At 40.3% G+C, this 14592-nt stretch overlaps 1 protein-coding gene and 1 long non-coding RNA gene across 3 annotated transcripts in view; one reads left to right on the top strand and one right to left on the bottom strand.

Moving 5' to 3' along the window:
• Positions 1-1124: 1124 nt before the first annotated feature.
• Positions 1125-11952, bottom strand: LOC115466664. Its single transcript, XR_003941577.1, has 3 exons — positions 11862-11952; positions 11554-11771; positions 1125-2247 (listed from the first exon to the last, which is right to left on the bottom strand). It is a non-coding gene; the product is annotated as an uncharacterized LOC115466664 (long non-coding RNA).
• A 219-nt stretch (positions 11953-12171) lies between these two features.
• The window catches only part of LATS1 (large tumor suppressor kinase 1), a 123818-nt gene continuing 121397 nt past the window's right edge, over positions 12172-14592 (top strand). For both annotated transcript variants that reach the window (XM_030198059.1, XM_030198058.1), the window contains exon 1: positions 12172-12272. The gene's annotated coding sequence lies outside the window, so the exon portion shown is untranslated. The remainder of the gene's footprint in view (positions 12273-14592) is intronic.

Genomic DNA, 14592 nt, shown 5'->3' with positions numbered 1-14592 from the left:
TTTTAACACCAGGAGCGTCTTTTCATATTTTTTTCATAGCTTGTACTTTCCTGTGGTTAGATGTTATAGAGGCATATTTTCAAAGCACTTTGGGAGGCTAAGTTCCATAGGTTTCTATGGAACTTTGGGAGGCTAAGTGCTTTGAAAATGAGCTTGATAGTACTGTGACCGTCTTTTGGTTTTTTTTTTTCTTTTTGAGCTTGCACTTTGTGCTGATGTTTTTACAGTTTGCATTAATATGTATAGCCTAGAGGAAAGAAGAGACAGGGGAGATATGATTCAGACATTTAAATACTTGGAAAGGTATTAATATAGGTACAAATCTCTTCCAGAGAAAGGGAAATGGTAAAACTAGAGGAATGAACTGAAGTTGTAGGGATGGTAGGCTTAGGAGTAATGTCAGGAAGTTTTTTTTTTCATGGATGGGGTGGTTGATGCCTGGAATGCCCTCCCAAGGGAAGTGGTAGAGACAAAAACAGTGATGGAATTCAAAAAGGTGTGGGATAAACACAGAGGACCTCTATCTAAAAAATAGATAGTATAAAACAAAATTTAAAAAAAAAACCTTAAACGGCTACAGGTGGGTGGATGTGTGAATGACGCTTGGACTGTGACTCCTGCTGTGAAGAACTAAAGCCAGTGCTGGGCAGACTTTGTAGGTTTGTGTCTGTATATGGCAAGCCAGTTTAGGATAGGCTGGAAAGGGCTTCAAAATGCAACTTCAGTAGCTGGAACCAAGGATAGTGCTGGGCAAAACTTTTAATGGTCTGGGTCCCGCAAATGACAAGCAAGAAAAAGCCACAAAAAGTGGCGGGACACTCGATCCCTATATCAAAGCAGTTCAGCAGAGAAAGGAGTACGGTAATCTGACACTTTCAAAGAACCAAGGAAGATGTACATATGATAAATAGTCTTTATTTAAGGAACATCAAATGATTCGACACAGCTGCTGTGTTTCGGCACCTATGCACCTGCTTTTTCATTTATCATTTTATTAAGAATCAGTAATTCTGACTAAGGAACACTGATCTGAAATTAAAATTACTTTTGTGACTTCAGATTTTTTTTAAAGCTAAGAAATTTCACTGCGAGTCTGAAAGGTCTCTCTGAAGAATAATTTTATTCTCAGATTTAACATCATTCATATAAGGTTTTGACAGAAAGAGGAAAAAGTGAGAAAGAGTAAGTGCTTTCTTCTGAGATACTCAACACTAGTAAGCGGTTCTGGTCCAGAAAATAGTGATTGCTATTAATAAAAACCACACAGCACTATTCTTTAATTTTTTTTTTTTTATTGAAGACACTATCTTGCAATACACATACCAAAGCCACATACCTTGCAACTAATTTATTTCTCACAGATACTGCCTGCCTGTCTGCAGAGCAAACAGGGCCCTAAGTAAGTGTGGTCTTCAATCTGTTCATATAGCGGATGTGCTCTTATACTGAGAACTACTGCATTCTTTTCCTCTACAGCGATATGGTGTTTCACTACAGAAAACAAATGCTCAAGGCTTTTATCATCAACTCTGTTACCAGTGCAGTCATAACATCCGTGATAAGTGCGGCCAGTGGTATCACTTTCCGTCTTGGAGTCAGAAGATTTCTCTTTATCCTTTTTTGGGGGGAATTTTGTCAACATATCCACTTGGTCTCACAACACACATTTGTCCATACATTATCCAGGTCCAATTCTCACAAAAATAGTACGTTGAAAGGAAGATGAATTGATGTTCTCACAGGGTTCAAGAAAAATCAAAGTCGAGCACCTTCTCACTGTAAGCACATCACATGATCTCTTACTTTTTGTTAGTTAACTCAGCTTATTTATTCTCAGTTTTCTGTTGTGGGCTTGATATATGCTATTGCAGTATTTCTTTTCTTCGTTATTTCATTTATAATAATTAGTATCTTTAGAGCATTTTTCTGTATAATATATTGCTTGTTAATACTTGTAAATAAAATAAAATAAACCACTGTCCACTCCAACTGTGTTGGTATTCGTGGCAGGTATTCATACCTGTTCATCACTTCCACAATGATGATTTTTTTCACCAAGTTTTCTCCCCACGTTTTCCCAGTATATATGCTCCTCTTTCTCACTGGCCAGGTCCACCACATTGACCTTGAAGATTCACATCTCCCATGAGATGCACTTATTTAAGAAAGGCCAACACAAGTTTTTTTTCTGGTAAAGTTCCAGGGATATCTGTCCTAGTCCATCACGCCCAGTGTTCACAGGACATCCTAGAAAAGAAGGAAAAATGAATATTAAATTCAGACAGCAAAAGTACAACAGAAATTACTGGATTAGGGCAACTAAAAAGCACCTATAGGTTGCTAAGTAAATTTTGCACCACTGATGGCTCTGCTGGTTCCACCTCTCAGCAAAGCATGGGACCAGCACAGCCATTACAAGTGCAGTTTAAACAGACACTCTTGTGCCTTTATACCACTTTTTTTTTTTTTTTGCTGGAAGCTGGGGGGAGGGGAATATGCTAGACCAGGGGAGGCAACAAAGAGAAGAATTATGCTGGACCAGAGTACAGAGATATCAAGAGTAGCTCATCCCAAAATGACAAGATTGAAGGCAAACGACAATGCATTCAGGGTATAAATTTGACATGGTTGTTAAGGGACTGGAGACCTAAGGAAGGGCTGCTGGCTACTCTTCTTGACAATTAATGCCTTCACGTGCAACTAGAAAATGACACGGGGACTCACGGTAACCGCGGGAATGGAGACACAGCCCATGGGGACAAACTTTGTCCCCGTGTCATTCTCTACTTTGAAGGCTGCTAATGAATTGGACAGTTATGTTCGAGTGATGCAGGTAATGTTTTCATTTTTTGGTAAAACAAACAAAAGTGCTGGCCACAACTGGAAAAATTTGAATGGGAGATCCTGTACATTCCTGCTACCAGTACATCTTCTGAGAAGACATTTTCTATTGTAGGAAGGACTGTGGAAGACAGGAGAGCTGGACTGAATCCTGAGATTGTTGATGACTTTTTATCCACAGATTAAAAAATCATAACAGTGCTTCATAGGGCTTATTTTTCTTCCACTAGGGCATACAGAATGGTTTGTATTTTGTACCCCTGGACATTTTAACAGGGTAGACTAGGATTCCTTGGGGTAGTAGAAGTTGGCTATTGTTGGGGTTGGAAGGGTAGAGGGTGGTGGTGGTAGTGTATGTGTGTGTGTGTGTGTGTGGGGGGGGGGGGTGTTATTATCGTTGCTCATTATTATTGTTTTCTATTTGTGATTTATAAACAGTTGAACAGCATATTGTTCCTTTTTATACTTTCCCTTTTCCGGAAGTCCTGATGAATTCTTGCAATAGCAGCACTGGAAGGGAACGGATTCTTATCTGCAAATTAGTCATTATAGTAGAGACCTCTGTTTTGCTAATGTGATTTGTGCAAGGAAACGTTTGTCTACTGAAGTATTTTAATGTGTTTAGTTCATCACTCATGATATATATATATATATATATATATATATATATATATATATATATGTGTGTGTGTGTGTGTATATGTGTTACTGTACCTCAGGTATCTGAGATTCTACAGAAATTGCCCCCCCCCCCCCCCGAAAAAGTGAATCTAGATCAATGTTTAGATTTAAGAAGTTAAGATTTTTTATGTACCTTGAATGAAAATGTTTTGTGCTGATCCAGCACTTTTCTAGGCAACTGCCTAGTTTGCCCTAATTTGTTTAAATTGTTTTCTCTGTCACTACATAGGAGATACATTGTTAGATTTCCTATTTGGGACCATTATCCGAGTGCAAACTTTCTCAATTTATTGTTTTATATTAACTGAATTTAAAGCAGATTTTTTTTTGTTTTGTTTACTGTTTCAGCAACAAGAGAGAGGGATGCTTCTAAATACTATACATATATTTTAGATGCTCCTAGTAAACACCTGGCATGTAAAACTTTTCTCCCACATTGGGTGTCCTTTCTGACCCTTGTTTTGTATAAATGGGGAAACAGTACACTTAACTGATTACTTGGTGCCCTAATCTTATTTGTTACAAAAGCTATTAATTTGTTTTCTTAGGACAAGTATAGAACTTAATCCTATATAATAATTTGCACCGCCAACATTCCATGGCTGGCTGGCTGGCTAGGTTCGTAACATCTCCTGACGTCAGCCAGCCTCCAGCGTTCCATTCCCCCTCACTGTCCCGCCCTCGCGTCAAGACGTAATGACGTCAGAGTGCGGAACAGTGAGAGGGAAGGGAACGCTGGAGGCGAGCTGACGTCAAGAGGGATGTTACGAACGGAACGGAAGCTAGCACCAGCCAGCCAGAGAATGTTCAGGTACAAATCGAGGGGAGGGGCAGGGCTGAGGAGAATTGATAGGACATAGATGGGATGGGAGGATAGTAAAGGAGAGAATCGCGGGACAAGATAGGAGGGCAGGGAAGAGGAGAATCGCTGGACATGGAGGGGAGGGCAAGGGAGAGAGAGAAAAAAGCTTCCGTCACAGCCTTCCTAGGGCCCGTTTCATTGTTGAGGAAACGGGCATGATTCCACTAGTTTTCACTAATTTTGCACTGTTGAAAATTGGATGCTGATGTGATTTTTATTTTTCCCTAATTTTTATTCTATTAATGACATGTGCCTGTCTAATGATTTTTAAGCAGAGGCTTGTTTATAGCAGACCTGATTACCCAGAAAACCGCAATGGTAAAGATTTAAAATTATGTTTTGAATTGTGTTGAGAAACCTTGTGAAGAAGTTGGAAGCAATTTCCCAATCAGTTTTGGAAAATTTTATGTAGAAAGTTACACAAATGTTTAAACAAATGAGAAGGTCTATTTGTAATGAGAGCTGAAAATAGGCAAGTTGTGTGAACTAACAGTACATACTGTGAATAGTCACATAGAAGGAGTGCATGCTAGTATAACAGCATGTATAGAAAAGATATCACAAGTTAGCTAGAAAGAATGAGAAATGTGAATATATGTGGACGTCTTTGAACAGGGATATGTATATCAATTTTACTGTTTTGGTTAAGACCAGAATAGCAATTGATTTTATTCTAAATTAACTATAACTAAAATTGCATAAAGTATAAAACCTGAGAACAGCATTGAGCTAATGGCATTTTATTAAGGAACTGGGCAGACATTAAGTAGATTGTTTCACTTGTTGGAAACTATGTGACCTTTATGACCTTATGCCTATAAACTACTATGAAGTCCTCATTGCTCTGCTCAATTCAAAGCACCCTCATTTACTGTAAGTTGACACCTTTCAGAAGCATCATGTTATCTCCCATGTGAAACCCTGACTGTGTGAACTCTACTGCAACGGTGTACTGGCTGCAAATTTACATTTCCAGAAATTTACAAATATCTGCCTGACCAGCTGGTATACAAGAAGAATTTCACCCATAACACATGGCAAGACCCAATCTATATGGGACCGTATAGTATCCAAACAGTGACACCTACAGCTGCATTGCTGGAAGGAAACATTAGTTGGACTCATTTGTGTGATTTAAGACCTGCTCCATTTACTGGATGAACTGTTAAACTCTAATTCAGCATTTAAACTGTTGGTCTTATTGAAGGAATATTACTCTTTTTGTATAATCTTTAATTAAGTTACATTTTGAGTTATGATCTTTGTTTCTCTTCTTCTGACACTAAGTCCTTTCTGCTTACTAGGTGTAAACTCATATGTTAAATTCCTTTATTCAGTTAGCACAATCAGCTTTAACATTACTAAAGTAACTGGTTGTTTCATGTTTGATAATGCTTCTGTTCACATAATAAGCTATGTGCTGTTTTATTTTTAACTGCTACTGGTCTGTTTATAGAAAAGAAATTACGAGACCTGTATAAATTAGCACAGAATATAAAATATGCTGTTACAGGAGATGCTTTTGTTTCCAGTTTTATGAATATGCTTTCCTCTTGGTGGGCTGCTCTGGGATCTGGATTTAAAACATTGTTACTCTCTCTTTTGGGTTTTTGCCTTATTGCTATGTATTTTTGTTGTTTTGCTTCTTGCCTTATTACCTTTTTTTAAGTGCAAAATGTTATTAGTTAGTAAAGTTATGGTGCTCCACGCTCCCTCTACGTCACCTTCTAAACCTCTGATATAGAATGAACCTTTGCCTTTTGTTGCTTTGCATGCCAATTCTGAATAAGATGCCACTCGAGAAGAACCTCACTGAATTATGGCCTCTTTTCACTTATTGTTTCATGGGCCCATAAAGAGGGAGATGTATTTGGTTTTTCAGATCAGGCAGCTTTGAATGTAACATTCCCTTATTTTTGACCTAGTAGGGCAATTAGCTAGCTTGTGTCTTGGTTTTCTCAAGAACCATAGACAGGCTTGCTTAGCCCTATTAATGGGCTATATAAACTTTAACAAGTATCTGGCTGTTTGATGAATATTTGAGAAAAATACCAAAGAAACAGAATTATGTGAAGGTGACCTTATAGGTCAGAGTTGAAGAATACCAGATAAGTAAGAGAGAAAATATAAGGCATTAAGTGATTGGACAAAATTAAGCTCCAGTAGTCTGACAGCTTCCGAAGGAAAAACAAAGAGAGAGAGACAGAGAGACAGATTTTATTTTCCTTATACTGAAATTTGGACTGATATAAATAGTAATTCAATTGTCTGTAATACTGGGACAAAATAATTTTTAATTGCAACCATTTACTCTAATAAATTTTAGCATTATTATAAGAGACATACCGAACTCTCAAGTGTTTTTCCTTTGCCAGAAGGGCTTGCTTTTTTTAGTCTCTTCTGTTCAGCTTCCTTTTAGAGGCAAGAAGGGAGTGCCCTATATACAAGAGGGAAGACAGAAGAAGTAGATGCACACGGATGGAGTGGAGGGGGGAGAGTTGAAATGCTGGACACGGATGGCGAGGAGGAAGGAGATGCACACGGATGGAGGGGAGAGAGAGGAAGGAAATTCATATAGATGGAGGGGAGGGAAGAGGAAAAATGCTGGACATGGATGGATAAGAGGGAAGAGAGAGGAAGGAGATGCATACTGACAGATGAGGCTAAGGGAAAAGAGGAGAAAACTGCACATGGATGGAGAAAATAGGTAAAAGCTGGATCCACTTTATATCTCCTCCAGCCAAGTCTGCGGAGGACCCAGCTTTTACCTATGGATGTAGGGCAAGAAATGAAGAAGAAAGAAGGAAAGTAAATAAATAAATGGAAAGGAAGCCCTGGAAACAGAGTTAAGGGAACAGATAGAGAGCAGCAGAATCAGAGACTAGGACCAACATGATCAGAAAAACAAAGTCACCAAACAACAAAAGGTAGAAAAATCATTTTATTTTAATTTTAGTGTTCGGAATATGTCCAATTTGAAAATTTACATCTGCTGTCTTATTTTGCACTGGGTATACTGGAGCTGTAACAGCTTACAGAAATTTATAATGAAAAAAAATCACAAGTTATTTTTTTCTCCTATACTGATATAGTATTTTCAATACCACCTGTTTATATGTGCCATGGCTGGTATAAGGGGGGGTGGTTGCTGTGGGTGTGGTTACCATAGGGGTGGAGCCATAGGTGGTGACCCCATCCATTATGAGTACCAGTACCTTTTTCCTCACAAAAAAAAGCACTGATTAGGGGTGACAGGTTAAATATTTTAAATTCAGTTGTTTCTACTACTACTAATTTCTATAGCCCACGTCATTCTCTACATACACCTAAAAATGACTTTCTGTATTAGGGGTGACATGTTACATATTTTAAATTCAGTTGTTTCTACTACTACTACTACTAATTTCTATAGCCCTACTAGAAATACACAGCGCTGTACACTGAACATATAAGAGACAGCCCCTGCTTGACAGAGCTTACTTGACCACATAAACAAGAAACGATTCAGCTGTAATTAAAGACCCCTCAAGAGGCAGTGTTTCATAATTTAAACCTGATCGGACACAAGTATGCTATAAAGGCAACCATCTCAACACATAAGATCCTGCAAAAATGTTCCAAAACCCTATGTTATGACAAATCAAAAATTATATTAAATTTTTAATGTCACCCCAATAAGGCCAATACACAATCCCTCCACTGAAAAAACTTATGCACAAACTTGTTCAAAAATACACGCCTATTCTTACCATACCATAACAGAACTATCTCTCAGGATTTAAAGAGCAACAACTTGACCCATGAAAAGGCAGCACTGTAAATATTACATCTATTCCTAAAACTAATATACCACCAAGTGAGAAAACAGAACAAATGGAACTCATACAAAATCTCTACACAGAAATGCTAGCAGAGTACCACATCTTGATAACAATGCAAAACACAGACAGACTCCATTTGCGAAACACAGACCATAGAGATGTCTACCCAGCACTCGCCTCACGTTCCAAGTTACTGGAGTCTCTACTGAAGCCCTCTCCAGCCTATCCTAAACTGGATCGCTATATGCAGGACATGCGCGAAGATTCACGTGCTTATGGTTTTAACAAGCCCTTTTTGTTTTGTAGTCGTGCAGCCTGTTCACAGTTGGTTTCCTGAAGAAGCTACAGCGAAACGGGTCCTTTGGGACCAGACTGAGCAGATTTCTAACACTGTTGCTGCTACGTGGACACCGGGATTCAGATGTTCCCGTTTTTTGTGGGACATTGCCAAAAGGGGCTTTAGCGTGTATAATTGTTATGAAGCACAAGAGCAATTTTGATACTGAGTTTGAAACTGAATACAGAACATAATTGATTTATACATTATTAATTTGCAAAAATTTTTGAAAAAAAACCCTCAATTTATTTCTAAAATCTCTATTGGGATCGGTGATTACTTTTTCCACTGTGGTCTGCTAAGAAATACAGTTCCCAGTTGACACAGTAGGATGAGATCCCTTTCCTCCTTCAAAAAAGAGTGGCCTTGAATTTTCACGTGTGTTGTGTGAGTTTCCTCTTAATTTTTGTGAAGCAGATCCGTGTGGGTTTTGTATATGCAAGACATAGACAGTACACATCCCAGCACAGCACCAGCCTTCGTTTTTACAGCCAGAGTTGCCATAGCACCACTTTACATACTATTCATTTTTTTAATTAGAGATCCTCTGTGTTCATCTGCAACCTTGATTCATATCCTCTAGTTTTACCATCTTCCCTTCTCTGGAAAATATTTGCTTCTATATTAATACCTTTCAAGTATTTGGCTGCTATACTGTGATAAGCTCTGCAAGGTTTTATTTTCTATTGCCAGACCTAGGAAACAAAGCAGCTTTAGACTTATAGCTGGTTTAATTTGCATTGACATTGAAGAAACTGCTATATTTATTGGGAATATTTAGATTTAAGGGAGAAAAGTTAGATCCTTGCTGAATTTGATTTTGTATCAAACTATGTCATTGCTTACTCCTCCTACAGAACTGTTTGAATCCTGGTTAGTTGTAGACATTGCAAAAATAATATCTGCAAAATTAAACTCAGTAATGACAACTAAATTACGGTAACCCATCTATTCAAGGAAGCTTACCCAAACGCCACATCTTAAATCTACGAATACATCTATTCATTACCTGATCCTGCAACAACGGCAATGATTCAGACCACGTCTCCTCCAATGTTCCCTATGCTTACCCTGACCTTATCCCCTGATTATCTCTATCTAGCGTAAAACTAGCACCTCCTCCTACCACCTTACCCCTTCTCCTCATATTATTACCTACCTACACATCTCCATTACTCTGCATATCCTTTACTCTGCTAAGCTTAGCCTGAACTCTCTACACTTTACTTTGTAATCCTACTACTATGTAAGCCACATTGAACCTTCTATGAGTGGGAAAGTGCGGGGTACAAATGTAACAAACCCTATATAATAATTTGCACCATGAACATGAAGCTGCCTGGGCCCGTGCCTCCATTCTGATTGGCTGTGCCTGGGACTGAAGCCTCGGATGACATCATCCAGAGAACCCAAGCAACAGCAGTGGGGGCCCGGCCCCAGGCAGCTTCATCGAACGTTCATCTTTCACTCCCAACGTTCCAATGTCTCTGGTGGCATTCGTAACATTGGAGGAGCAGCTTCAGCCCTTCGCCATGCCCCCCCCGAGGTCACCACCCCACCCCTCCACCAACCCCCACGGTGCCACCGCTCCCCCCCCCCCCCCCCGAGGTCACCGCAGCCACTGCTACACCCTCCACCACCCCCCCGTCCGATGTCAGCTGCCATTTCCGGCCACTGCTGCTTCTCCTGTTGAGCAGCAGCGGCCGGTACAAAAACAAAAAAAGCAACTTAAACCTGAAAAAATGCTTTAAAAAAGGAAGCAGGGCACCGCAGGCAGCCATCAGGCATTGGCGGTCAGCTCTGCAGCCGCTCCTCCTCTCACGTCGCTGCGCTCCTCCGGGGTTCTACTCCAGGGGCAGTGATGTGAGATGTGAGAGCAGGAGCGGATCCAGAGCTGACAGCCGATGGCTGCCTGCGGTGCCCCGCTCCCTTTTTAAAAGCATTTTTGCAGGTTTAATTTGTTTTTTTTTTTTTGTACTGGTCGCTGCTGCTCCACAGGAGAAGCAGCAGTGGACGGAAATGGCAGCTGAGCTGACGTCGGACAGAGGGAACGGCGGCGACCTTGGGGGGGGAGGGGGACCTGAGACCACAGAGAAGGAGGGGGGAGGTATCTCTGTCACACACACACACACACACACTCTCTCTGTCACACACACTCTCTCAAACATACACACTCCGAGGAAAACCTTGCTAGCGCCTGTTTCATTTGTGTCAGAAACGGCCCTTTTTTACCAGTAACTAACAAAAGATAAAAATAAAGTTAAGAGAATAAAATAAAGTATGAAAGGACTAAGGATGACACAGGTAAGACTGCAAACATGGACAAAAATAAACTGAAGAAGGGGCATATGGCGTTACACTGTATACAGCAAGGCGGAAATACTGGGATATGCTCAGTTGGCATTCCTAGAGCTCGCAGAAGGGCCAGACGCCACCATGACCTTATTTCACTTCTGTGGCTATAAGATCTTCTGTCCACGCAGAACTATCAAAGCAATTCTTATTGTGTATATAGGAGTAAGTTCAGTTCTGACCCTATCCCCACTCCCAGTTTCACTTCGTTTTTGTCTACAAATTAAGTACTGGCTGTTGATATGTACTGGTTTTGATAACTTTATTGACCTAACATAGGATGCCAATGTAATTTTAGAACAGAGTGCTAATAATAAAAAAAGTAACCACTTCTATTTTATGAAGAGTTATGTGTTTAACTGACTGTATACAACAGGCTCCTACAATAACACCCAGCTGCGTAGAAATGCATCTTTAAGTATAATTTTATGCGAGATCAACTACATATTGGTATATAACAGCTCAACTCAAATGTAGATTCGGCAAGAACACCTACTTAAACCTCTTAAAAACACACACTCTTGTGTCGTATACATACGTATACAGCCACACAATTTTATAAAAGGCATTTCTACAAGTAAACCATACCTCACGACGCACAGCAAATACTTTACTAAATTGTTCTTTTTCAAAAATCACAAAAACAGCATGCTCTTTACCTTTACTGGTGAAGTCGAAAGCCAGCCCGATGTATTAAAGTCTCTGATAAGAAACGAACTAGAGGAAACAAACGCTCCGCAACAGCCAACTCCATTTCCTGCTGTCCCCGGGTCCGACACCTCTCCTCTCTCTGGGCCGAACCCCCTACTCCAATCCAGCATATTTTCCATTCTAAACCTCACCTCCACCTTCTTCCAAAGAAGGCTACCTTCAAAAGCTAATCAAAAAATGTAATGTTAGTCCAATAAAAAAAAGGTATCATCTTATTTTCCTTTCTATGTTTTATAGTCTTTTATTTCTATTATACCTTTAAAAGTGGAATAACACAGCCACCGCACCGCTCTATTCAAAACGCGTCTTTGAAATCCATCCACACACACGCCAAATTCCAAATATTAAATCTACCCCCCCTGTGACGTAACTTCTTTCTCCTCCCCCTCCGTGCAACGTCTTTTTCCTTGCCACGTCCCGCCCCCCTGTGACGTAACCTCTTCCCCTCCCCCTCTGTGCAACGTCTTTTTCCTTGCCACGTCCCGCCCCCTTCGACGTAACTTCTTCCCCCTCCCCCTTCCGCCGCGTCTCATTCCCTCTGACCCAACTTCCTATTTCCGGCGGGGTGGGACGCGGTAGAGTGAAAGGTCTGGGGCCGCCGCAGGCTACCTGTATAAGTTGTTTGTTGTTCTTGCTGCTGCTAGTGACTTTAAAGACAAGTTTAAAGGTAGGAGAGGTGGTTTGGGAATGAAGGGTCCGTGCCGCGCCATGAGTGGAGAGAAGAATGGGAGAGATGCTAGGTAGAGAGGGGGGGGGAGGGTTTCTGATCTTTGAATGCGTGTGAAAAGGGGGGTGCTCGATGTGTGAGGGCACTCAGGGCAGGCAAATGCGTGTGTCTTGGTATCTCTGTTCATAATTTGGAAATCCCTGGCATAATCTCTGTGGTAACGGTGGCCCGAAGCAGAGAGTTGCACATTCTGGCCTAGAGGATCTTGGCGCCTGCTTGGAGCTGAACGTGGGTTGTTAAGGAGGCAAGAGTGAGAAAATAAAAGGCTGAAGCGTCATTGAGGGCAGAAAAGGCTTTTGCTAAACGTGGAAAAGGAGTGTGTGATTCTGGACGGAACCTGGCAGCTGGGCTGCTGCTTTTTCCACAAAGGCCGGTTCCATGTGCTCCGTGTCTATCAACTAGAGTATCTGCCCCCCCCACCCCCATTTTTGTTTGCATATTCTCCAGCCTACGTTTCTTCACTTTTCTGTGGATGTAAATATTTTGATTAATCATGACATCTTCCTGCATGTAATGGATCTTTTGTTAATGTGTCATTTTTTGGAAATCAGTCAGTTTCACACTCCTTTTTCGTGTTTAGTCGAATTTAAATTTATTAAAAGAGAGGACAGATAGCTCCGGGGGGGGCGGGGGTTGTGCACTGACAATTGTCATTGAAAGCAATGCTTCATATCTGGTCTTCTGCCTTTTTTTGTATACAAACATCTTCCCCCACCCCCCAAACAGGTTTAAATTGCCACGATTTTGTTTACAATGGACACTAGTACTCTTTAAAAAATATATAGTAATGCTAGATGTAAAATATTAAATGGTATTAAAGAGTAAGGGTCATGGGTTTGACATACTGCTTTTCTGTGGTACAACCAAATCAGGTTGCATATTATACTGTTCTTTCTGTCCCAAGTGGACTGACAAGTCTGTTTTAGCATTTAGCTCTTTACTAGATGAATATTTTTTGGTGCTGCAGCAAGAACCAGTGATAGTCTTGGCTTGGTCCACAACTGACTTCAGGATCCCGTTTTACGCTCTGCAGCACCCCAAGTTGCTTGGAGAGTTTGCAAGCAAATGGCACTCAGTCTCTCTCCATCCTGTAGTTACAAATGGCTCTGTATGCATTTGACTATATGGTTACTTCTCTTCATATGTAACTTTTTAAAAATAAAAATTTTGTTCACTTTTATTTTTTTAATCACAAATGACAGACTATGAGGACTCAAACAGGTAAACTGCCTGACTCTGTCCCCCTTATTCCACCTCCTCTCATCCATTATGCCCCCTGTTGCTGTCCTCTAATGCCAGTTGGGGCCTGGGCTTGCTTCCACTGGTTTACTGCTTTCCTGTATTGGTGAGGCTGGGGCTACCTGCCAGCAATGCTATTTCTCTGTTGATATCTCTCTCACTAGCAGACTGCACATACCACTGTGCCATAAACCAATGTTTAACAGACAAGCAAAGCCCAAACAAACCCAACCATCTTTTATATATAATGGGCCTATTATTATTACTACTACTGTTTTATATCCCGCAACTACTGACCAATTCAGTGGGGATTACAATCAGGGTATGTATATGTATGTATTCTCTTGATGAATACTTCAGTAATACCAGAAATGCAATAATCTAACTGGGAAAGAATTAAGGACTGTACTAACAAATGAAAAATTTCTTGATCAAAAAACTTTCGGATTGTCCTAAATTTTTTAAGCAAATAAAAGGAGTTCCTTAGCATCCCTCTGGAGCAGCCCAGGAAATTGTTTCATTTCGTACTTTTCCAAATGCATCGCTTTGTGATGCAGGCAGATTTGGTCGTTGTCTGTGAACTCAACCTCCAATCGCCGAGTAATGAGTATTTTTTCATTGACGGACAAGCTGTGCACATAATGCAGCCCAATTTCTTTAGAATAAAATGAACCATGGTGGCAAGTTGACGACAATTTTTTTCCAACAACGCAAATGGGCAAAGTGGGATTGTCAGTTGACTCTTTGACATTCATTTTTCGCATATTAAGCAAAATCGCAATAATAATATGAAGTGTATTAATGCGAATCTGAAAAAGAGAAGTTATAAAGATTCTTATGACAGAAACATACTACACCTGCACAGTACAGAATCCTATAGCCGAAACATGCTAATGCGCGGCATCAATAAGGTACTTATAGAATATTTAACCAATGTCATTAGTGTAGAAGCACCGCTAGTAGACTAACAGATTCATATAGCATACAAAAAATGAATTATACACTTTAAACTTCAGCAGAA

The sequence above is a fragment of the Microcaecilia unicolor genome, chromosome 3 (genome assembly GCF_901765095.1).
Source record: "Microcaecilia unicolor chromosome 3, aMicUni1.1, whole genome shotgun sequence".
NCBI classification, from domain to species: Eukaryota; Metazoa; Chordata; class Amphibia; order Gymnophiona; family Siphonopidae; genus Microcaecilia; species Microcaecilia unicolor.
The sequence above is the reverse complement of the archived record's forward strand: the minus strand, read 5'-3'. Positions and strand labels throughout refer to the sequence as shown.